Source organism: Mesoplodon densirostris, chromosome 7 (assembly GCF_025265405.1).
Source record: "Mesoplodon densirostris isolate mMesDen1 chromosome 7, mMesDen1 primary haplotype, whole genome shotgun sequence".
Taxonomy (NCBI): domain Eukaryota; kingdom Metazoa; phylum Chordata; class Mammalia; order Artiodactyla; family Ziphiidae; genus Mesoplodon; species Mesoplodon densirostris.
In genome coordinates, this window is record NC_082667.1 from 49735508 (window position 1) to 49761250 (window position 25743).

At 40.7% G+C, this 25743-nt stretch overlaps 1 protein-coding gene across 11 annotated transcripts in view; it reads left to right on the forward strand.

The window, feature by feature from the left end:
- The window catches only part of DLG2 (discs large MAGUK scaffold protein 2), a 1239088-nt gene that overhangs the window by 897891 nt on the left and 315454 nt on the right, over positions 1 to 25743 (forward strand). The window lies entirely within an intron of this gene.

Below are 25743 nucleotides of genomic sequence, written 5' to 3' on the forward strand. Positions count from 1 at the left end.
CCCATACTCTTTCCGCTCTATTACACTGCCCCATTGATATGGGAAGGAAGGAAGGAAGGGAGGGAAGGAGGGGGAGAAGGGAAAACAATTCCTCAAAATGAAATACCGGGACTTCCCTGGTGGTCCAATGGTAAAGAATCGCCTTACAATGCAGGGGACACGGCTTCGATCCCTGGTCAGGAAGCTAAGATCCCACATGCCACGGGGCAACTAAGTCTGCGTGCCACAACTACTGAGCTCGCGCACCTCAGCTAGAGCCTGTGTGCCGCAAACTACAGAGCCCACACACTCTGGGGCCCACGTGCCACAACTACAGAGCCCACAGGCCCTGGAGCCCACGCACCACTAGAGAGAAGCCTGCACACTACAACGAAGAGCCCGTGAGCCGTAACTAAGACCCGACGCAGCCAAAAATAAAAATAAAATAAATAAACGATAAAGACAATTTAAGAAAAACACTCATGGTTTAAAAACAAATGAAATACCAATTATTATCAGCACTTAATAGTATGGATACTTGTTGAGTTCTTTGCATGAAAACTTTAACTTTCTACAATTAGGACTTTGAGATGAAATCCTATAAAGTAGGAAATCTTCTTATAGACCCTGAGCTCCTCAAGAAAAGAGGTTGTATCTAAATAATCTTGGTATCTGTGGGACATGGGATGGGACCTGAAATGTACCAAGTCCCAAACAAGTGCTTCTAGAATGAATGTTTGAGTGAGTAAATAAATGAATGACTTTTACAATGGAGGGAGGCAGAATAGGTACATAGTTCTGTGCAGAATCAAACATCTTACTATATATATATATATATATATATATTTTTTTTTTTTTTTTAACCACATGATTGAGTCACAGAGTCATAACTCTGAATGGGACTTCATGGACTCCCTTGAACAATATTTGTTTGTTCATTTGTTTAATAAATGAAGGAAGTAAAGCACAAAATTCCAAAGCTAATTGGTAAAGAAGCTAGAGCCACATCCACTGAGTATTCTTGAAAATATACTATCCCTGGATTTTGCCACCTATCAGAACGTAAAAGCACTAATATGAAATGGTGAATGATCCTAACCTATCTATATTTTGATATATGTGAATATACATACATTATGTGAATATACATATACACACATATAAATAAGTGCAGAACAATTTAAGGAAATATGAAAGTTAACTGGGTTTGTTTTTGTGTTTTTTGTTTTTTGCACACAGCAAATTAATAAAAGTCAAGATTAGGCAGGAATTTCTAGATGGCAGAAAGCCAAATACAAGCTTTTTGCTTTGCGAACCCCACCCATTTACTAATCCTAAAGTGGATTAGTGCTGCAGAAAGGAAGTTTACATGGCCAGACACCCACAAGCCAGCAGAAAACAAAAAGGTCACTTTTCATACATACAACAGATACTTTTACATGCATTATCCTGAAAAGCACATTGTACAATTCCACATACTTTTTCTTAGTGATTTATGCTTTTACACACATTTATTTTGTCTCCTATTCATCAAAAAAGAAAAAACCACACCTTTTTCCTAGTTTACCTAACTTTCTCATTATACCTGACTTTGAGGACAAGCAATATTTAGAACAGATACATTCCCTGCAAATGGTGGCATGCAAGCATAATCCAATCTAATTTTCATAGTTTTCGATCCATCATTTCACATGTCTCCAGTGTGACTTTTCCCCAGGTGCTTTTCAACCCTGTATTTTGTATCTGAGGTTCATACTAAAATTATATCAATGCAGTGATGTTTTCATGCTTGTTGACAAAGGATGGGTAAGAAATGAAGGTTACCATGGAGGTGATGTAAACCTTGAGCTATGCACATGCTCAAAAGCTCAAAGTTAAGCTGTTGACTGGCTGGTACCACGTAAGGAACAAGGGGCAAATGAGGAGGCAAACTTGGAATCTACAACATTCAGCTTGTAACAACAATTTTAAGAAGGAGTGTGAGCATTCAATCAGTTCCTTGATATATAGCAGGGCTCTACACTAAACAAGAACAAATGGGTTTAAAAAATATATATTTTACAGCAGCTCCATGGCCCTATAAATCCTAGGGAGCTTCCCCAGAAGCCCAATGTAGAAAAACCCTAACTTAAGCTTTGTCTTTGACTTAGAGTCACAGAGCATTAAATATAAACAAGAGAGCCTGAGATGGCATTTCAAAACGGGAGCAAAGAATTTTATTTCAGTTCAAGAGCAAGTTCCTCTGGTTTGCCTGCATTTGACAGCTGACTCAATGTTTCAGTTTATTAATGTTGGAATGAGAAAATTTTTTTATTAGCATAATTATAGGCTCTTGAAGTAAGTCAGTTTGGACTTCAAAGGGGCAACCAATTCCAGAAACTCTGCATTAGGTGGTAGACACAATAAGTCGTAGGCTGTCCTCCCAAAGGAGCAGGAGAAATCAACCAGAGAAGTGAAAGAAGGATGTAGTAAGAAAGCAGATCAGTCAGGGGGAGGGGGTAGGAGAAAGGCGAGAAAGCAGGAGGGAATAGAGACAGCCACCGAGGAAAGGTAAGGAAGCGGGAAGCAACGGGAATGTAGTCACAGATGCAGCTGCAGAGAGGTCAGGAGAGGATCACAGAGGTGAGACCCTGATGGGGGAGAAAGGAAAAGGAAGAGGGGGGAGAGCGAAAAACGGAGAATCAAGGGATTCCACCTCTGCAGGGCAGCGGATGTGGTAATGTTTCCAGGTGGCTAGGTATTTGGCCAAAGAGAAAACTGCAATAGAAAACTGCATGCAATGCTAAATGGTGAAGGAAAAAGATAGAGGAAGGAGACTTTAAAGAATCTGGAATTACATGTCTGGGTTCTACAGAACTCCCAGTGCCAAGAACAGCAAAGGCTAGTTTTGTATGTTACTCTGATGCTGGCAACTCCTAGGGCAGTGGATGGAGTTTGAGAGTTCGGGTCTCAGACAGCTCCAGTGCTGCTTCCCCTTCCCCCACCTCCCACACCCCTTACTGAGTTAATGCTGGTCGTCCTCTCAAGCTGTGGCTGAGCCTGAAGCGGGCAGCCTGCAGCCAGCCTTTCATGGAACCAGCGCAAATGTAGAGTACAGTTCAAGGAGTGAACTGAGTGGGGAGGCACTGAACTTGGCCCCAGGAACATAAAAGGCTTTGACATTGATTGAGATGCTGGGGGGGCAATGGGAGGAGTCGAGCGCTCCTTAATGCCCAAAGTGGGGAGCTGCTATGGGAGGCTGGCCCCTGCACTGACCAATGGGAGATGAAGGAGCGACCCCTAGAAAGCAGGCCTGTGACAACATGCCTAAAGGGGGCAGTTTAAGGAGATGGAAAGGCAAAGTGGCCCACAGTACTTGCCGGAGCTGGGGTGGCTGTTAGAAGGCATCCTTTTGTGGTACGTGGTGTAGGAGATGGCGGGGAGGTGGGGGGGACGCGGGGGAGGCATCCACTGAGCAGCACTCTGGCATGGATGCCTGTCAGAGAGTGTCGCCTGCAGCCTGAGGCTAGAGGCAGCCAGTATGTATTATAGGAGGAGAAGGCAGCTTAACTGTAGGGGAGAAAGCATGCAGTTAGTATATCACAGACTGGAGCTCTTATCCCAGCTCTGCTGGCTTGGAAGCTTTTAACCTCTCTGTGCCTCAGTTTCCTCCTGTAAAAGTTAAGCTCAGCAAAGTTCTTGGGAGAATTTGCAATAACAAGCCCAGCACAGTACCCAATACTCTCTTGCTCAATATTCCAGTACTAGTATTATCTTTATTAGTAAGCTCCTTCCACATTTAAATTTCTGGTCACAGTTTAAGGGAAGCCGATTTCACTGGATTTCTTCCCTCTTTAGTCCCTCTCTCTTTTCTGTCTCATCTCCTGATTCTTTCTCCCTCCTTCCCATTATTTACTGAGCATTTACATTGTGCTAGGAACTGCACCATGGCGGTGAAACCTGATTTCTTGATGATTTTTCTCTAACTATGGGAGTGTGGCTTTTCGGCTCTGTTCACATCCAGAGCTCTGGCAACTAACCATGGAAACTTAGACTTTGCTGGGGAGTTGTTTTCTGTAGGGAGCTGGGTTCTGTGCGCTAAATTAGGAGGGCTGGAAGGAGGGAATTGGTTAGTAATTAGAAAAGATTTAAATGACTGAAAATACCTCCCTGACTGTGTAAATGGAAAATTTTCTGATGCTTACAATATTCACTTGGGATTGATGGTAAAAGACCGCACACAGTCTTGGCTAATTTATGTAGCCCTAATATATGCTTAAAGGAACAAAGAAACAAAGGAAGTGAGGAAGGAGAGGTAATTCCAGAAGAAGCCATTCTTCCTCACTCCTTTGATTTTATGCAGTTTGTCTTTTCAGAAGAGTTTTGAACTAATTCTGTTGCTTCTTCCAGTTCTCCAAATGACCAGAAAGAAACTTTTTAAGAAAATCACTGACTCAGAGTTAAGGCTATATCTTGTGTGGTCCAGCTACCACTTCCCAAAAGAGGCCACATTCAAGATGGCAGCTCCAGCATAGAAAACCCCACCCTAAAAGGAAAGCTGATTGCCTCCTTGTCAGGGTCCTGCGTATCTCCTCCACTCATTCTCATCTCATCACTTTCTTTTCTAGTTTGTCTTCTTTTCATTATTAGCCACTGGAATTGGCCACCAAGTTTTTGGCAAGCTGGTTAATAATACTTTTTTTAGAGGAATAGGACTCCCAAGTCCTCTTCAGAGAAAAGGAAGAAATTCATCAGGCACATGTAATTGCAATCACCCTCCATAATAGTTTGTGAGGAAGGGAATTTGTGCCACATCCTAGGAATACATGTGGACTACAACAATGGCTGGAAATGCCCTCATGAGGCTTAGAGTCTAGTTGGTGACATTTATTCATAAAACAGTAACTTAAATGGAAAAAGAAAGCAAATTATACAATACAGTGTCAGTTGATTTATTTTTTAAAATAATATCTATATTTGGAGGTAAATATATGTGCTTGTGTACCTATATACAGTCGACCCTTGAACAACATGGATTTGGACTACATGGGTCCACTTATACACAGATTTTTTTCCAATAAATACAGTATATTCCATCATTTGGATGTACTAGCTACTATTCTAGACATCAGGAATATAGCTGGGGATAGTATTTATATATGTGTGGAAAAAAATGTGTAGAGGTCATATATTTAATTTATTATCAGTGGTTACCTAAAAGTTAGAGTAGAAAAGAGATAATTTATTTGTTTTTCTTCTGTGTTGTTTTAATTATTTGAAATGAGCCTGAGTTATTTCTATGCCTTAAAAAAATAATAAAACATTAAAGGACAATGAAAATTAAAACAACACACAAGAGTAAGTAAATTGAATTATCTCATTCTTTTTATTTAGATAATCTTTCTACAGGTAATCATTAGATTACCAGCTAATGATTCCAGAAAAAACAGAGAATTAGAAAATTACCATTTTCCAACCCTCAATAAAATAATTGTTTCAGGCAAGCATAGTCAGTAGATGCTAAAAAAAAAAAATTGAGATGAAAGTTTATTGGAAAAAGGATATTCACATGGTTTCAAAAATCACCCCACAGATTTGTGTTTACAAAGGTGCCTTTAGAATGGAGAGATCTGGTGGTCCTTAACCAAGGGGCCAAACTTTGTATCACCAATAGTGAGACAATCTCACATTTTGTCCTCGGAATGTGATACAGTGAGAAGTAGACAATATTACTCACAAGATTTTATGACAAAATATTTGACCTGATTCTGATCAGGAAGAAACAATTAGACAAATCTAGAATGTGAAACAGTCTATAAGCATCTGGCCTGAACTCAAAAAAAAAAAAAGAAAAAAGAAAAGGAAGGAAAGAAGGAAGCGAGGGAGGAAGGGAGGAAGGGAAGGAAGGGAGAAAGAAAAGAAGAAAAAAGGAAGAAAGGGAGGGAAGAAGAGAAAGAAAAGAGAGAGAAGAAAAAGAGAAAGAAAGAAAGAAAGGAAGGAAGGAAGAAAACCTTGCTTTGATCTTCAATTGAAGAGAAAAAAAAACTATAGAAGACATTTTGAGGACAGTTAAGGAAATTTGAGTAGGTACAGTATATTGGATCATAAAGAATTATCATTAGTTTTCTTAGGTGTAACAATGGTAATGTGGTTATATAGCAAATATCTTTACATTGAGGAGTTGTTTTGCTGTATATTAGGTTGGAAGTGGCCTGATGTCTGCCACATGTTTCAAATGGTTCAGAAAAAAAGGTGTGTGTGTTTATGTGTGTGTCTCTTCTCTCTTCTGAGCCAGATAGATAAATAGATAGATAGATAGATATCAATCGAGAGAGACAGACGGGTAGGCAGAGAAAGAGAGAGAGAAGGAGGGAGAGAGAGTAAACATGCCAAAATATTAGCAACTGCTAAATCTTGATGAAAATACAGAGTTTCATTGTTCTGTTCTTTCAATTTTTCTGTGGTTTGAATTTTTCAAAACAAATAGTTGGGAGGGAATTTGCTGCAATAGTCTAGATCAAGACTTAGGGCTAAGGTAGTAAATTAGAAAAGAAAGAACAAAAGTAAAAGATATTTTGAAGGGAAAATAGATTTATAAATATCATTTCTCAATGAAAGTGGTAAATACAGTTCAATTTTCAATATTTTTGTCTGTGCAGATCTCCTCCTTTTGATTTGGCTGGTGAAACAATTGGAAAGAGAAGATTTAAGAGCACTTGACACAGTTTGATTGAACTCAGAAAAACTGTTTCTGGGAGCTTTCAGACAGTGACATGATGAGCTTATTTTTAGGTGAGGAATAAGTAAGATAAACGTTAAGATGTAATTATGGACAACAGTCAGATGCCAAGATACACATAAGCCCAAACACAAAAGAATATCATTATCCTGAGGAGCTACAGTGAAACAAACATCAGGGGAGTCCTGCCTGCAGCAGCCAGAATTTGAGTTTTGTGTTAATGGATTCTGACCAAGATAATTCCATTAGCACCTTATTCCTACTCAAGACTTTCAGATGCTTTAGAAATGTACCATTTGACAGGGGTGTCTCTGGAGACAGTTTTTTCCTTCCTTTAAAACTGATTTTAATGCTTATTAATGAGGTCGACAGAGCGGGGCAGGGGGGAGACCAAGAACCTCTTTCACATACCCTATCATCTCATTAAGGTTCATTTGGAATTAGCATATTTATGTGAAAAATGGTGTTGATCCAGTATTTCTTATTGCAGGTGCTATTGAATTTTTGGAAGGACAGTTTTTCACTGTGTATGACTGTGCCAGAGTTTGCAGGACTTAACATGCCTGAGCCTTTAATGATTAACACCAATGCTGATCCCAAACTCTGACATTTTAAGAACAAAAAATACCTAACTCTTCCCCACATTTCCACATCCAGTTGAGAATTTCTGGTAGATTCTAGGTCACTGAGGGCAGAAGCATTGCTTTTTCCCCCAATGCATCCCCAAAACTTAGTACAATGAAGACACTCAGTAAATACCGAATGGATTTATATAATGTTTGAAAATTTGATTATTCAAATTTATTCGGTTTTCCTATAAACATTACTATATTTTTAATCTTCCTTAGTAGCTCTTATTGTTTTTTATTGTCGAAGTAACACAAACCTCAAATTCAATACTTAAAACTTTTTCAATAACTTTAAAATTGTTCTTATAATACGTGTTCACTTAAAAATTATTCAGATTCTACCTTAAAAAACTAAAAATAGAACTACCATATGACCCAGCAATCCCACTACTGGGCATATGCCCTGAGAAAACCATAATTCAAAAAGATACATGCACCCCAATGTTCACTGCAGCACTGTTTACAATAGAGAAAGAAGAAGAAACAAAACCCAAAGTTATAAATAGGCATTTCTCCAAAGAAGATATACAGACAGCCAACAAACACATGAAAGGATGCTCAACATCTTTACTCATTAGAGAAATGCAAATCAAAACTACAATGAGATATCATCTCACACCAGTCAGAATGGCCATCATCAAAAAATCTACAAACAATAAATGCTGGAGAGGGTGTGGAAAAAAGGGAACACTCTTGCACTGCTGGTGGGAATGTGAATTGGTACAGCCACTATGGAGAACAGTATGGAGGTTCCTTAAAAAACTACAAATAGAACTACCATATGACCCAGCAATCCCACTACTGGGCATATACCCTGAGAAAACCATAATTCAAAAAGAGACATGTACCAAGATGTTCATAGCAGCCCTATTTACAATAGCCCGGAGATGGAAACAACCTAAGTGTCCATCATCGGATGAATGGATAAAGAAGATGTGGCACATATATACAATGGAATATTACTCAGCCATAAAAAGAAATGAAATTGAGCTATTTGTAATGAGGTGGATGGACCTAGAGTCTGTCATACAGAGTGAAGTAAGTCAGAAAGAGAAAGACAAATACTGTATGCTGACACATATATATGGAATTTAGAAAAAAATGTCATCAAGAACATAGGGGTAAGACAGGAATAAAGACACAGACCTACTAGAGCATGGACTTGAGGATATGGGGAGGGGGAAGGGTAAGCTGTGACAAAGTGAAAGAGCGGCATGGACATATATACACTACCAAATGTAAGGTAGATAGCTAGTGGGAAGCAGCCGCATAGCACAGGGAGATCAGCTCGGAAAAAAAAAAAAAAAAAAAAAAAAAAAATCCCTAACTTTCTAGTGTCCATCCAGTGTAGGAGACACATACTAAACAAGATAAATGCAGAGTGATAAGAGCTTAAAAGAAAATAAAATCAGGAAGAAGGGATATAGTGTATAGTTCCCAAAGATGACCACACCCCATTGCTCCTCTCTCTATATTCATATCTCACTCCTCTCTGTAACAGATGGAGGATCTATCTACCCTCTCCTTGAATCCTAGCTGGCTTTATGACTAGTTTTGACTAATAGAATAGGCAGGAGCTCCAGCTCCAGGCCTAGCCCTTAAGAAACCTCGCAGCTTCTGTTTAGGTTCTCTTGGAACCCAGCCGCCATGCTGTAAGGAAGTCCCAACTATCTTCTGGAGAGAGAGGCCACATGGAGAGGCCCTGGATGAGGAGGCCAACGTGGAGAAGGTGATAAAATAGGAAAGAACCTAGGTGCACCTTCTGAGCCCTCACCTGCATGCCGACACACATGAGACCCCTGCTGACCCTACATGAAGAGAATAAAAGCCCAGAAATTAGTAAAAAAAAAAAAAAAAAAAAAAAAAAGATACATGCACCCCAATGTTCACTGCAGCACTGTTTACAATAGCCAGGACATGGAAGCAACCTAGATGTCCATCAGCAGATGAATGGAGAAAGATGTCGTACATATTAACAATGGAATATTACTCAGCCATAAAAAGGAACGAAATTGGGTCATTTGTAGAGATGTGGATGGACTTCGAGTCTGTCATACAGAGTGAAGTCAGAAAGAGAAAAACAAATATCGTATATTAATGCATACATGTGGAATCTAGAAAATGGTACAGATAAACCTATTTGCAGGGCAGGAATAGAGACGCAGACATAGAGAACGGATATGTGGACTCGGAGTGGGGGAAGGGAGGGTGGGATGAACTGGGAGATTGGGACTGACATATATACACTACCATGTGTAAAACAGATAGCTAGTGGGAACTTGCTGTATAACACAAGGAGCTCAGCTTGGTGCTCTATGGTGACCTAGATGGGTGGGATGGGTGGGGGGATGTCCAAGAGGGAGGGTACATGTGCATACATACAGCTGATTCACTTCACTGTACAGCAGAAACTAACACAGCATTGTAAAGCAACTATATCCCAATAAAGAAAAAAAAGAAACCCAGAAAACTAAGTTTTTTTAAAATAATTGAATACTTGCAATCAGTGCACTGATTTCAAAGGGGAGGATATGCTGAGCAAACTATTACCACCATTCATCAGAGAAAGACCTCAGCTTCAAATCTGACCCCAACCTAAGGGAATCTGTCAGTCTGCAATCACACACACATCTATCCCAGAACAGAGAGCTTAGAGGGTGAGGTGAGAAGCAGATCTTGAGGGCAAGAATTTAGCCTCGTGCCCCAGAGTTTGACCCTTTGCCTGAGCACTTTTGGCACTTGGGTGATGTGGAGGTGAGTGATTCTTCAGCAACAATGTTTTCAAGGGCATTGAGACGGGGTGCGGGCTTCAAAGACACCTCCAGCGTGATACCTACAGCCCAACACTGTTCTGAGACACTAGTATTGACAGAGACCTGTGCATAAAGTGCAGTATGGTGGACAGAGCCCTGGAATGAAGAGAATGGGTCAGTAGGAAGTAAGCTTCCAGCCTATCTTTAACATCCTGTTTTTTTGGGGGGTTTTTTTGTTTTTTTTTTTTACAATTTTTTTTTTTTTTTTTTTTGAAGTACACGGGCCTCTCACTGTTGTGGCCTCTCCCGTTGCGGAGCACAGGCTCCGGACACGCAGGCTCACCGGCCATGGCTCACGGGCCCAGCTGCTCCGCGGCATGTGGGATCTTCCCGGACTGGGGCACGAACCCGTGTCCTCTGCGTCGGCAGGTGGACTCTCAACCACTGCGCCACCAGGGAAGCCCTAACATCCTGTTTTAATTTCTTATAGAACTTAGGCCCACCTGATATTTTCCTCATTTATCATCTCACCCACTCTAAGAAAAGCTTCCTGTGAGTAGGGACTTTGTCTCTTTTACATCCATACCTCTAATACCTGGAGCACTACATAGATACCTAATGATGTTTCTTGAATTAATAAATGATTATAACTATTAGAACACATCGATTTTATTTAAATCATTAAAATTTATTTGACAACCATTTATTACATAATTATTATGAGCCAGCAGGTTATAATCAGAGTCCTTTTCAGAAGAAATTTGTCATCCAGGGGGAGAATGGATGATTAAACTGGACTCACTGAATCAGAATCTTTGAAAGTGAGACCCAAGAATTTTTATTTTAAAAAAAGCTGTGTCTACCTAGAGGGGTGGGATAGGGAGGGTGGGAAGCAGACACAAGAGGGAGGAGATATGGGGATATATATGTATAGCTGATTCACTTTGTTATAAAGCAGAAACTAACACCATTGTAAAGCAATTATACTCCAATAAAGATGTTAAAAAAAAAAGCTATCTAATGACAGGTGATCAGTCAGATGTGGGCACCTCTCATGGAAATGTAACTCTTAGTAGTCAGCAAAGAGCTCTCTGAGGAATTGGGCTTTACGCTGAGAATTGTGAAAATGAGGGATCAAATGTGAGAAGAGCTAGGGAAAAGCACTACAGTCAGAAAGACAGTGGATATACAAGGGCCGGAAGGCTGGAGGGAACTGGTTTTAAATGAAGCAGAATGAAGGTCCTTGTGCCTGTAGGGCAGAGAAGAAGGCAAAGAGTGGAATGAGATGGAATCAGAAGGATGGGTGGAAGCCATGGCTAGGCGTTTGGATTTTATTCAAAGTACAGCAAGAAGCCAATGGAAAAAAATTAGCAGGAGAGAGGCATGATCTAAAATACCTTTTGAAAAGATCATTTTGTCTGTTGGGTTGAAAATGGATAGAGAAGGGGGGAGCCAGAGTGAGAGCAGGGAGTCAGTCAAGAGACTATTGCAGTATCCCCAGGAGAAATGGTGGCTTGGCCAAGGGGGATGGGGTGGAGTTAGAGAAAAGTGAGTGAAATTGAAATACTGGTTGGAGCTAGAAACAGACATGCTGATGGACTATATGCAGGAGGTGGGAGGGAAAGAGAATTAAGGTTGGTTGGCATGTAGGTTCTTGGTTGAGTGGTTTGAGTGCTGGATGGTGGTATTACTATTTATTGAAAGTGGAAAAACTCCCCAGAAACAGGTTTCAAGGAAAAAATTAAGAGTTTGATTTTGAGCCTGATGAGTTTGAAAAATCTTGGACATTCAACTGGAGATATCAGGTAAGCAAATAGATTTATAAGTCTAGGCTTAAGGGAAAAGTCAGAGCTGGAGATACTAATATCATATATAAGGTTTCAACTATTTTTGCTTACATATTCAAATAAAGATAGTTACTTTGTTACTCAAAACACATGAATCCTAAAAGTTATTTGTTGTGTTTTGGCCTGTAGTAAGTTGAGTTTCTATGGCCAAATTACACCTTATCATTTTCAGTTAAAGACTCCAAAATGATCAGTCCTCTACAAATGTCTTGGTAAACCAAAACATTTTTAAAGGTTTCTTTATTTTTTTTTAATATATGCCTACTTTTGCATCAGCAAGCCAAACTTAAAAGGGATGTTAATTTTAACTGCTAAGACATGTAAATATCCAATATCAGTTTTTCATTTTGCCTCTGCTCCAGGAGGTTTCTGGTCTTGAGCTTTTATGCAACAACTGTCAGAAATGTTTTCACTCGAAACCAAGTACAACAGCCTCCAGGAGGAGAAGGGGACTTAACTAGAAATTTCCACTTCAAATACAATGTATAGTTCATTCACTCTGGGATGTGCTGGAGGGTGTTTGAAAAGTTTAATGCTGAATGAATGTTTTTCTCAAGCTGTCAACAAAATACATATTAAGCATAGAATATATTTGTTTATTAATCACTAGAAGGGACCTCAGGTTTTTAGCGTGAGGCTCTCTTTCTAAATGAAGAAACTGAGTCCCAGTGAGGAAAAAGGACTTCCCAAAGTGAAATAAGCTAACAGCAGGATGGGACAAACACTCTGGTCTTTAACTCCTAGGACTGTGCTTTCCAGAGTACCATGCTTCCTCTTTCAATGCCTATAATCTTAGCACTTCTCCTTGGCCTGCTAAGTCTTTATTGATATAATTTTACACTAGTCCAGGTCATCCTCTTACTTTGTGGGTATCAGGGGAAGGGGTCGGTAATAGTTAATAATTATACATCCTGACTATATAACAGACACTGCCGTAAGTATTTTATATGTATTAACTAATCTATCCTATACCAACTCTGTGAAGTGGGTACTCTTATTAGCCACATTTTGTACAGCAAGCCTCTTCTATATCTGGGTCTAGTCAGATCAGGGTACTGACCTTAGGAATACCAAGAATAAAATGATTATTAAAATTAACTATTTCTCGGGACTTCCCTGGTGGTCCAGTGGTTAAGACTCCGCGCTTCCAATGCAGGGGGCGCGGTTTGGTCCTCGGTCAGGGAAAAAGGATCCCACATGCTGCAGCGCGTGGCCAAAAAAAAAAAAAAAAAGGAGAGCAAAATTAACTATTTCTCTAAGCTTCAGATAGATATTTCCCAACTGCCTGTAAAATTGTAGACACCCAATAGACACAGCAAACTCTACATGTCTAAAACAAAATGCACCATCCTCTCGTCCAGACCCACTTTCTACCCTGTGTTCCCATTTTGATTAATGGTATCATCACCCCTCTAACCACCTTCTCATCTCCCATTTCTCATCCACTCAACACTATAAATACTATTTAAACTCTATTTGGTTCCCAGAAGTATTTGAGAAGAATAGCTGTATAGAACCTCCCTCTGTGTCCTCTCTCAAGTCTACACTTATTTCCCACCCTCAATTCCATTCTTATTTTTCTAATTCATGCCTTCATCACCTGCTATGTTTAATATTGCAATAGTCTCCCATCTTGTTATCCTATTTTTGATTACTTAGTTCTCCAACCCCAACTTTTCACTGTTGCCATAGTTATCCTTCCCCAAACACAAATCAAACTGTGTTAAATGCCTTTGTAAAACCCTCCCCCGGCCACTTATTGACAAAACTTCTTAAACTCAAAGAGGCATTCTGCTGGTACCATTTTCCCCTTCTCTCTCTCATGCTCCATGCCAGCCACGCCAGCCTGCTCACGAGTCAAGATTGAATGGTATATTTATAGTTTCCTTGCTTCCTTCACAAGTATGTGATAAAGATCACTTAATACATGTAAATGCTTTTATTACATTTGTTTGTTTATATCTCAACTTGTTTGGTTAAAAAAAGCGAGGTGGGAAAACAGTTTACTAACTGTAAAATACTTTGAGATGTTATTTTTAAGCCATGGAAATCACTGAATTTTGAACTACCAGGGACCCTAGAAATGGTGGGGCCCAGCACCTTCTATTTTCTTCAGCGGCTCATTAGCTGGCCTCAGTTAAGTTAGTGACAGAGTTAGCAACAGAACCCAAATTTCCATCTCACTATATCACATCACTTCAGGAAATTAAAAAATAGATTTTTTTTTCCCTCTTGAGAAAAGATGGAGACTTCTACATTGATTTAATTCACTGGTAATATATCTGGTCATTTTACTATCCTTATTCTCTCTAAATAAAGTAGAAGTTGTTTGGATTCTGCCCCAGTTTCTTCCCAGCTGCCCCCTGCTACATACCAGCAAGACCCCCAACTGTGAAGTAATTTGCTTGAAACAGTCCCCAGCGTTCTGCACCTGACTAATTTTCATTGAAATCCAGTGCCAATTATCTAGCCCTTTCCCACTGGGTCAGCCCTTTGTATTTTTTTTCACGATTAACAATTCAGTTAAACGTGTAGTTCTTAGCTACTCTTATTCCAAGACAATCTTATACCAAATCTATCCTTTGGTTTTATTATTGCTGATGAAAGCCATTTGGAAGTCCTCATTTAATAGATAATGGATATGTACCTACCCAACGTGCCAGGTGTTGTTGAGTACTTTATTTGCATTATCTTAATCATCCTTACAGCAACCCAGCAAAATAAGGGTTACTATCTTAGTTGCATAATGAGGAGACTGGAGCTCAAAGGGGTTAAGTAACTTACCCAAGGTCATAGAGTTGGTAAATCATGGCACCAAGGTTTGAACTGTGGCCTTCTCAAGTCTAAACCCAGTGTTCGTCCCATGACAGTTTTCAGAGCAGGTGGATGACATGAGCTGGGATGGAAAACTTCAGCAACCATGAGCAGTGGTGCTGCCTTCTGAGAAGCATCTCCAAAAGGATCGATTCAACTTGGGAGGCTGTTAGTGAGGCTGGCAATAGCACGTGCCTCTTGCATATTATCTGTATTCTCTCTAGCTGTAAGCACTCCTGGGGTACAGGAGTGATGGTGAAACAATATTCCTCAATTCAAAGCTGAGGAATGGCTCCCCATTTCAGTGAAGATAAACTGTAAATTCACTTAATATGTCATGGTTAGGAATGCTGACCCTTAAACCAGATTGCCTGGGTTTAATTCCTGGCTTTGCCATATATTAGCAGTGGAACCTTGGACAAGTAGTGAATCTGCCTTTGCCCCAGTGTTCTCTATAAAATGGGCATGTATGTGTTCTTACCTCATAGAGCTGTTGTGAGGGTTAAGGAAATTGATATGATTGATATGTAGGAAATACTTAGAACAGTGCCTGCCACAGAGTAAATAGGTACATGTGAGTTATCGCCACTGCCATCATCTTCATCATTATCATCATCATCACCTTCATTTCTCCTGCCTCACCTCTCATCTCTTTCCCACTCTCCTTTCTCCCCTCTCTGCCCTTTAGTAACAACTACTTTCTTTTCTTCACGTGTGCCAGACCCCCTCTCACCTCCAGACCTTCATATCTGCCTCCCTCTCTGCCTGGAATACTCTTGCTACTCCTCTGCCCACCCCTCTTTCCACAGCCCTGCATGGACACCCCGCACCCATCCTCACCTGGATGACTCATTCAGATGTCATTTCTGATGTCACTTCCTCCAGAAAACCTTCTGATACCTCCTCATACCTAGTAGGGGCCCTTCCTTTGGGTCTCAGGGCACTCTGACCTTATCCTGTCATAGCACTTAACCACTAGGTGCTAAATCGTGTGTTTACCTGTCACTGTCCTCCACTGAATGATAAACTGCTTGACAATGGCTATGTGTCACTCTAGTTCACTCCTTCCCTTAAGTTGGAAAAGGAAATGACAAAAATGGATATTTTAAAGAAATGGATTTTTTTTGTCAGCACTGTATTTAGCTCTAGATACTACACCAGGTGCGCATTAAAGAATAATTGCGTAAGAGAGTTTCCATTTTGCCCTGACTTCACATGCACTCAGCTGAGTCTCTGATGAGGCATTAAATAATAAGAAGACGCTAGAAATAACAGTTATAAGATCCATCCCAAAATGAAACAGACAGACTAGAAAAAGAGAGAGTTCCCTGTCACTGGAGGTATGCAAGTAGAAACAAATGGTCACTTGGTGAGAATGATAGGGAGAGAAAGGGAAGGGAATGAGGTCGTTTAACCTAGAAAAGGGAAAACCATCTTCAAATGTTAGATAGAGGACCATAGAAAAGAAGCAGTCCTAGAAAAGAAAAAATATTCTGTCAGCCCTCAGAGGGCAGAACTAGAAGCAGGAGGTGGAAAGTACCAGAAGATTATTTAGATTCTACACAAAGAACTTGTTTTTTGATCACTAGAGCTGACCCCAAGTGGATTTTCCTGAAAGACAGTGAGTTCTTCATCAGGTGAAGCCAGTGTCAAATCAGCTTGGATGACCATTTGCCTGGGATAATGTAGTGAGATTATTCACTCATTCGGTCACGCCCCTCTTTAGTTATTACACACCTACAATCTACCAGGCACTATGCTAGAGACTCAAGCTCCAATAAAACAAGCTCCTATCTTTAGGAGCTCACAAGTAAGCACATTCCACAAGTCCATTCAGCCGCAACCTCCAGAGGAGAGTGGCCAAGGGGATGGAGTAGAAAAGCCCCCAAGCTCACCTCCTTTCATGAGCACACCAAAGTCACAGCTATCTGCAGAACAACCATCAGTGAAAAAGACTGAAACCTACCAGAAAAGACCTTCTACAGCTACAGATATGAAGAAACAACAACGAGACGGGTAGGAGCGGTGTGTGGGGCGGGGGGCGTGTACGACGGACACTGGTAATATAATCAAATCCCCTAACCGCCGGGGTGGGCAACCCCAAAGCTGGAGAATAATTATATTGCAGTTGTTCTTCCACAGGAGTGAGAGTTCTGAGACCCTCGTCAGGCTCCCCAGCCCAAGGGTCTGGCACCAGGAAGGTGAGCTCCCAGAGCATTTGGCTTTGAAGACCAGCGGGACTTAATTGCAGGAGCCCCACAAGACTGGGGGAAATAGAGACTTCACTCTCAAAGGGCGCACACAAAATCTCCCACGCGCCAGGAACAAGGGCAAAAGCAGTCATCTGATAGGAACTTGGGTCTGACCTACCTGCTGGTGTTCGAGAGTGTCCCGGAGAATCGGAGTGACGACTGCCGGGTCCCCGCGCAGCCATATTTGAGAGCGCATTTTCCCGCAGCGTCAGCCGTGCTGGCGGCGCCAGGTGGGACCCTCCCACTACCTCGTTAGCCCAAGATCTGGCCCCGCCCAACAGCCTGCTGGTGTCGGTGCTGGGACGCCTCAGGCCAAACAACTTATCAGAGCGGGGAGACAGCCCCACCCATAAAGACTCAAAGAGTCCACAGTTGCCTCTGGACATGCCTCTAGACACAGCCCAGACCATCAGAGAGTCAAGACCCAGTTCTAACCACCAATGGACAGGCACCGGCCCCTCCTGCCAGGAAGCCTGCACAAGCCTCTAGACCCACCAGGGGGCAGACACCAGAAGCAGGAAAACCTCCACCTCACAATGCAGGCCAGATCCTACATTGGGTCCAGCTGGGCCCTGGCTCTGCCCACTAGCCGGCCTACACAACCTTCCAGACACCTGGACCCCATACCCAACTGTGTCAGGAACCAGCCCCCCTCAACCAATGATCTTAAACGAGTTTGGGGATCCCTGGGCCCTGCAGCCAGACTCCGCAGGAACCAGCTCTGCCTGCCAGCAGTCCAGCACTAACCCCAGGATCTGGCTTCACTAGTGGGTGGGCAACAGCCCCAGAGCCTTCAGGACCCTGACTCCACCACCAGTGAGGCAGCACTAGCCCCAAGGCCCCCAGGTTTCTGCAACCAGCAACCTTGTGACCAGGCCCCACTAAACAGCAGCCAGCAGCATCCATACAAGGCAGGTCCTGGAAGCCAACCAGGCCTACCGGACCACCCACATAGCCTGCTGCAACAGAAGGACCCATGCAGCCTTCTTAGGGCTAGGGTATATAGCTTGGATGACAAGAGGGGAGTGCACTGCCAGGATGCATAGGGTGCCTCCTACAGAGGGCCACTTCTCCAACCTACCGCAGTCATAAAAATACCAATAGCAACTTAGATAAAATGAGGCAACAGAGGAATATTCCAGACGAAAGGACAAGATAAAACCCCAGAAGAACTAAGTGAAGTGGAGAGAGGCAATCAAGATGATCAAAGAACTCGGGAGGAAAATGGATGCACAGAGCAAGAAGTTAGTTTTTAACAGAGTTAGAAAATACAGAGAACAACCAAAGAGAGATGAAGAATACAATAACTGAAATGAAAAATATACTAGAAGGAATCAATAGGAGACTAAATGATTCAGAAGAATGGATCAGTGAGCCAGAAGACAGAGTAGTCGAAATCATGGCCACTGAACAGAAAAAAAAAAGAAAGAAAAAGGAATGAAAAGAAATGAAGACAGTTGAAGAGACCTCTGGGACAACATTAAGTACACTAATATTTTCACATTATAGGGGTCCCAAAAGGAGAAGAAACAGAGAAAGTGCCTGAGAAAATATCTGAAGAGATAACGGCTGAAAACCTCCCTAACCTGGGAAGGGAAACAGTCACCCAAGTCCAGGAAGCACAGAATGTCCCGTACAGGATTAATCCAAAGACGAACACACCAAGACACACTGTAATCAAAATGACAAATATTAAAGATAAAAGAATACTAAAAGCAACAAGGGAAAAGCAACAAATAACATACAAGGGAATCCCCATAAGGTTATCAGCTGATTTTTCAGCAAACTCTGCAGGTCAGAAGGGAGTGGCATGATATATTTAAAGTGATGAAAGGGAAAAGCCTACAACCAAGAATACCCAGCAAGGCTCTATTCAGATTTGATGGAGAAATCAAAAGCTCTACAGACTGAATCTTTGAGGACTAGGAGAAGTTTTCCAGGTGAGGAAGAGATGAAAAATTATGTTCTAAGTAGGGAAAATAGCATGTGCAGAGATGCAGAAATGCCTGAATCAGAGAAATGAAAAAGGTCAACATGGTGGGAGAACAATGTGGTTGAATTAGCTTAAAGGTATACATCATACATCAGGAGTTGAAGAGGGTCACAAAGGCTCTCTCCATTTCCAAAATTCTGATTCTGATATCATCCTTTCTATAATACTAAGAAATAGTCAAATATTTCTGCAGGACATTGAATCATTTATTCAGGGACTCCCTGGAGCCCCAGGCCAGGGGCCCTAGTGGCTGAAATAGCAAATAGTTCTCATCTTTTAAAAACAAAAAGAAAAAGTGTTGACTCTGGACATGGTCCACCATTCACCTTCACATTAGCATCTGAAAAAACACTACAACTGCTTGAATCAACTAGAAGTGCTGAATTTCTATCTATCAGCAACATGGTTGTGAAAAGGATGTTATAACAAATAGAATTTAATTTTTTCTATGATCTAATGACAGTTGTATATATAAGAAGATAACAATAGATGGAATTTTCTAGCCTACTCAAAGCCTTTCGCTTCAGCCCTATACCATCTGATCACCATAGGCTGGGCCATAATGTCTAAACCAGGTTGTTTGGGTTGTGGTAGAGTGGACCAGCCGCACGCAATTGTGTGCTGCAGTCTCAGGGAGCTTGAAAGTCAAGTTTCTCCTCAGAACTGTATAGGTTATTAAAGGGAGAACAGTGGGAATTGGTAGTTAAGAGCTCAAGCGTTTTAGTTAGACTGTTTCAAATCCTTAACGTCTTCCAACTACTTAACTTTAAACAAGTCAGTGATTCTCTCTGAGCTCTGTTTTCTTTCTTTTTTTTTTTATAATGATACCTTTCTTTTTATTATTTATTTTTATTTTGGGCTGCGTTGGGTCTTTGTTGCTGCACGCGGGCTCTCTCCAGTTGCGGCAAGCGGGGGCTACTCTTCATTGAAGTGCAACTTCATTGAAGTTCAAAACTTCTCATTGCGGTGGCTTCTCTTGTTGTGGAGCACGGGCGCTAGGTGGGCGGGCTTTAGTAGTTGTGGCTCGTGGGCTCAGTAGTTGTGGCTCGCAGGCTGCAGAGCGCAGGCTCACTAGTTGTGGCGCACAGGCTTAATTGCTCTGTGGCACGTGGAATCTTCCCAGGCCAGGGATAGAACCCGTGTCCCCTGCATTGGCAGGTGGATTCCCTGCACCACCAGGGAAGTCCTGAGCTCTGTTTTCTTATTTGTAAAGTCAGAAAAATAATCCCAGCCTCCTGAGAATTAAACAAGATAATGTATAAAAATCCCCTATATATATGAGCATGCCTCATACTGTTATCAATGATTATCATTGTTAATCTCAGCAGTAACGAATGGCGTCCAATCTCCCAGTCCATGCTTTAAGAAGAGAAAATTAAAGCTGAAGTAGAAAAATAGAAATAATAAATATGTGAGGCTGTGTCATACTTGGTATTTTAAAATGTCATATTAATAATGTAAACTGTTTTTGAATGCCTCTGAAATGTTATTTGAGCAAAGATTACTGATAAAAACTCAAACCTCAAGGGCTTCCCTGGTGGCGCAGTGGTTGAGAGTCCGCCTGCCGATGCAGGGGACATGGGTTCGTGCCCCGGTGTGGGAAGATCCCACATGCCGCGGAGCGGCTAGGCCCGTGAGCCATGGCCACTGAGCCTGCGCGTCCGGAGCCTGTGCTCCGCAACGGGAGAGGCCACAACAGTGAGAGGCCCGCGTACCGCAAAAAAAAAAACAAAAAAACTCAAACCTCAGAGATAGAAATAAGAATCAAAGTGAGCTTGAAAAGTTTGAAAGACTGGAGGAAAGCATGTTTGCTAAAACCTGGAGGAAAATCAACAGGACCACGGACAATGTAGTATTGTTCAGGATAACAGCAGCATCAAATGTGGAGACCCATGTAGAATTGGGTCCAAAATGAGCAAGATTTGATTAATACTGGCCCAGTGGAAAACAAACACACATAATAGGCACATCTGCTACAGTGGAAAGAAGCCTGGGCTGGGCAAAAGAAACTCTGGGCTGGTGCTAACCCTGTGCTAACTCTGATATTACTTTGGGCAGGTCCATTCCCCTATGGAAACCATCTCTAATGTGTAAGCACTGGATGAACAACTCTTCCAGTGCTGAAATTGTTCCTAAAAAAGAAATTTAAAAAAAAAGAAGGAAGAAAAGAAAACCATGAAGTAACCCATACATTATATTCAGTATTCGTTAATTTCCATTAGAGTTTATTTCATCAATTATAATCACAGCTCTTTGAAGAAATACTCACAGCATAATAGATATCATTTCCTGAATGCCTATTTGCGCCAGGCTCCATGTTAAGGGCTTTACAGTTATTGTCTCATCTATTTCATGCAACAGCCCTGATAGGCAGGTAGATATTATACCCATTTTACAGGTAAGGAAGCTGAGGTTTGAAGAAGTTAAATGACTTTCCCACGTTACTTAGGTATAACTGGTGGACTCAGGGTTCAAATCTAGTTCTCTCTGACTCCAAATCTTTTGTTCCTTCCCACTTTTTCATGGCCCCTTAGCGCACTAACTGAGAAAAATTCAGAGGATGGTTAAAATATTGAAAGATGTAGAAGTCTGACTCTATAAACAAAAGGTCCAAGAAAGGGTGTGTTCACCTGGTTCTCACATCAAACACCAAAATATATTCCAGTACAACAAAGATTAAATGGCTAAAAATTAAACCAGGGTTGTACTAGAAGAAAGCATGGGTAATTTGTTTAGTATGTATCAGAGAAGGGAATATATAATACAAAACTCAAAAGCTAAAAAGGAAAAAAAACGTGACTATATGAAACATTTTAAACTTCTGTATGGCAAGAAATAACATACAAGGGAAAAGTTTAAATACTTAAAATACAATAATAAAAAATACAAATACCAAACTAGTAAGAATATTTGCAATAGTTATCTGAGATGAAGAACCAATATTCTTAATATGCAGATAAGTTTTTAAAAGAGAAAACTACCCAAACCAAAAAAAAAAAAAAAAAAGGCAAAATAAGTGAACAGGCGTTTTATATAAAAACAAATTTAAATATCCAACAAACATGTAAAAAGCTGTTTAACCTCATAATTGAAGAAATGCAAAATTTAAAAAGATAATTGTCTACCTATCAGAACGGCCAAGGTCAAATGTTAGGGTATGAGCAATTTTTACAAGAGTGTGAGGAAGTAGCCAATCATATTATTTCTGGGAGTATAAATTAATGCTACATTTTTGGAAGCAACTTGGCAATAGCTACCAAAATTTAACACTCATACCCTTTATCCAACAACTTACTGTTAGATGATATTTATTATAAAATTGTTTGTAATAGCAAAATACTAAAATAAGCTAAGCACCCATCAACTGTGCCCTGGTAAAATAGCTTTACATTGACTAATAGAACCCTCCATGGCTATTAAAAAGAATAAGAGGGCTTCCCTGGTGGCGCAGTGGTTGAGAGTCCGCCTGCCGATGCAGGGGACAAGGGTTCGTGCCCCGGTCCAGGAAGAACCCACATGCCGCGGAGCGGCTGGGCCCGTGAGCCATGACTGCTGAGCCTGTGCGTCCGGAGCCTGTGCTCCGCAACGGGAGAGGCCACGACAGTGAGAGGCCCGCGTACCGCAAAAAAAAAAAAAAAAAAAAAAAAGAATAAGAATAAGATAATGTATAAGAATATGTGAATGAAGATGCTCTTGGGATTAAGAGAAAGAAACTACTATGTATAAAATAGATAAGCAGCAACGATATTTTGTACAGCACAGGCAAATATAGCCATTATTTTGTAATAACTTTAAATGGAGTATAATCTATGAAAATATTGAATCTCTGTGCAGTACACTGAAACTAATATAATATTGTAAATCAACTATACTTCAATAAAAAAGAATGCTCTCTAAGATGTGTTAGTAAATGGAAGAAAATCAAAGTATAAAGCAATATTTAAAATATTATCTTTTTGTGTAAATTTTTAAAATTATTTATAATTTAATAAACCTGCTTATATTCATAACAGAAATAATTGGTAGTATATACAAGAAGCCATTAACACGGTTACCTTTGGAGAGAATAATTAGAGGTAGGGGAAGCCTTTTATTTTTATACCTTTTTGTATGGCTTTAATTTTCACATATGTGCATTATGTACATTCAGTTGTCCCTCAGTTGTCCCCAGGGACAACTCCCCCCCCCACACACACACCACAGATATCAAAATCCACAGATACTCATGTCCCTTATATAAAATGGTGTAGTATTTGCATATAATCTATTCATATCCTTCCATATACTTTAAATCATCTTTAGATTACTTATAATACTTAATACAATGTAAATGCTATGTAAATAGTTGCCAGGTATGTAGCAAATTCAAATTGTGCTTTTTGGAACTTCCTGGAAATTTTTTCGAATATTTTCAGTCTGAGGTTGGCTGAATTTGTCAATGCAGAACCTGCTGATATAAAGGGCTGACTGTATATTAATTATATTTTTTATATCAATACATTATCTGGGCAATGAGATTATGGCCTGTTTTTGTTCTCTTCATTATTAGTTTCTGTTTGTTCAGGAAATAAATATTTTTTAAATGTACAATAGCAAACTAAAAGAAACATAATGCATATACTTTTTAACTTAAGAAGTGTATTTCCAGGGAATTTATCCTTCAGAAACACCTTCATAAGAATTTTATTTTTAATAAATTTATTTATTTATTTATTTTTGGCTGCATTGGGTCTCTGTTGCTGTGCACGGGCTTTCTCGTGCTGCGGCGAGTGGGGATTACTCTTTGTTGGGGTGCACGGACTTCTCATCGTGGTGGCTTCTCTTGTTGCAGAGCACAGGCTCTAGGCGCACGAGCTTCAGTAGTTGCAGCATGCAGCCTCAGTAGTTGTGGCACATGGGCTTAGTAGCTCCGTGGTATGTGGGATCTTCCTGGACCAAGGCTCGAACCCGTGTCCCCTGCATTGGCAGGTGGATTCTTAACCACTGCACCACCAGGGAAATCCCCATACGTTTTTTTAATAGTAAGAAGCTAGACACAGCCTCAACCTCATCAGAAGGGATCCTACAGAAAAAATACTGGTACATCCATACCAGGGGATACTAGGCTCCTGTTAAACGTTTGAATGATATGAGCTGAATTGGATGATGACCACAATAGATTGTTAAATGAAAAGCTAAACAAAAACAAGTTATACAACTGTATATATGATATGATCTTATCTGTTTAAAGAAAAAGTCAATAATATATTAAAATATAAAATAGAAAGAAACAAATCGCGATAAAGCGACCTGCTTGCACCTGCATATAGCAGATTTCTAAAAAGCATACACTAGAAACTGCTAATGGTAGTTACTTCTGGGAGTGAAGATGGTGAGGGGACTTTTTACTTTTCTTTTTACACCTTTCTGAAACATAAGAATTCATTACCATGATCACATTATTTTTTAATAAAAAGTTAAGTCTATTTGTTTGACAAAAGAAGAGGTCATTCGGCCCATGGCGTTTGTGCATTCAGCTTCCTGTAGGCAGGAGCCTAGATCAAATTACTTTTCCTGTCTCCTGTGGCTCTCTGAGTCATACTTCTGACTCATCGACACCTAGACAGTCTCTGAAATGACTGTCATTTAATAAGGATTAAATCTGGGATTTTATAGTTCAAAGAAGTTTTAGACTCAAAGAGCCTAACAGTCCCTTCTCCCTGAGGCAGGAGAGAATTGAGACTCAGAGAGGTGATATGACCGTCACTCAGCTAGTAAGGAGTGGCCCAGCCAGACCCAGGTTCACTCAGTGGACTTCCCAGTGTTACTGTGTAAGCAAAGCTCTCGGTAAACATAGAAAGCCAATCAATGCTTTCGCCAGAATAGAAAGCCATGAAATTAGTAAAAGTGAATAAGGAGACTTTAACAAAGTTATTATGAGAGGACCAACTTGTGGAATTAAAGATTACGGATGTTCCAGGCCTGACTGAGGGAAAACTCAGTGGCAACCCCCATCCACCACTCAATATCGTTGTCAAAGAAGACTGATGAGAAGTGAAATAAGATTCTATATTTTATGCGTAGATAAGCTGATCAGTTCTTTTATTCTTTTTCATGTTCCATAGCCATCTTCCCTGGAAGTAAAAGGAAACAATTCAGATATCAGCTGTGTAGTTTGGAAAACTGGACTCTGTGTGTTCAGTTGAAACTGAAAAGCTTCTTAGAGGCTTGTCTTGTTCACCTTTGTTCCCCATCCACCATCCCTCTCCTGAGCACACACAGAGCCCTGTTATTGGAAAGCACTTAGTAATTACATTGTGTTGGCTTAGACTGAATTGATTTGAGAAAGATTTTAGCTTTTGCATCTCATTAAATTTGACTTCAGAGTGATTTTTCCCTCTCGGCAGCTTATTTTTTAGATGTTCTGTTTCCCTTTTGGCAAGGGCCCCAAAATAAGAGTTAGCAAGAGCAGCATAAACTCTTGGCATTCTCTATTTCATTTTGTCACAATTCATTCTGGAATTGTACATAAGAAATGAGGCAGTCAAATTTATTTTGGTAACAAGGCTTAGGGCTGTCTAACCAAGCTCAGGATGACAGGACCAGGCATATGACCAAAGAGAGGGATTTGGCGGGCAGCCAGCCCCATTCCATACAGTCTCCCCAGGATCTCATATGAATATATTATTCTGTCAGCACATACTTGTCTACATACATTACATGTGTCTTTCTTTATTATCCTGTTTTCCTTCTAATTTTGAAGGCCCCTGTCTAACCCA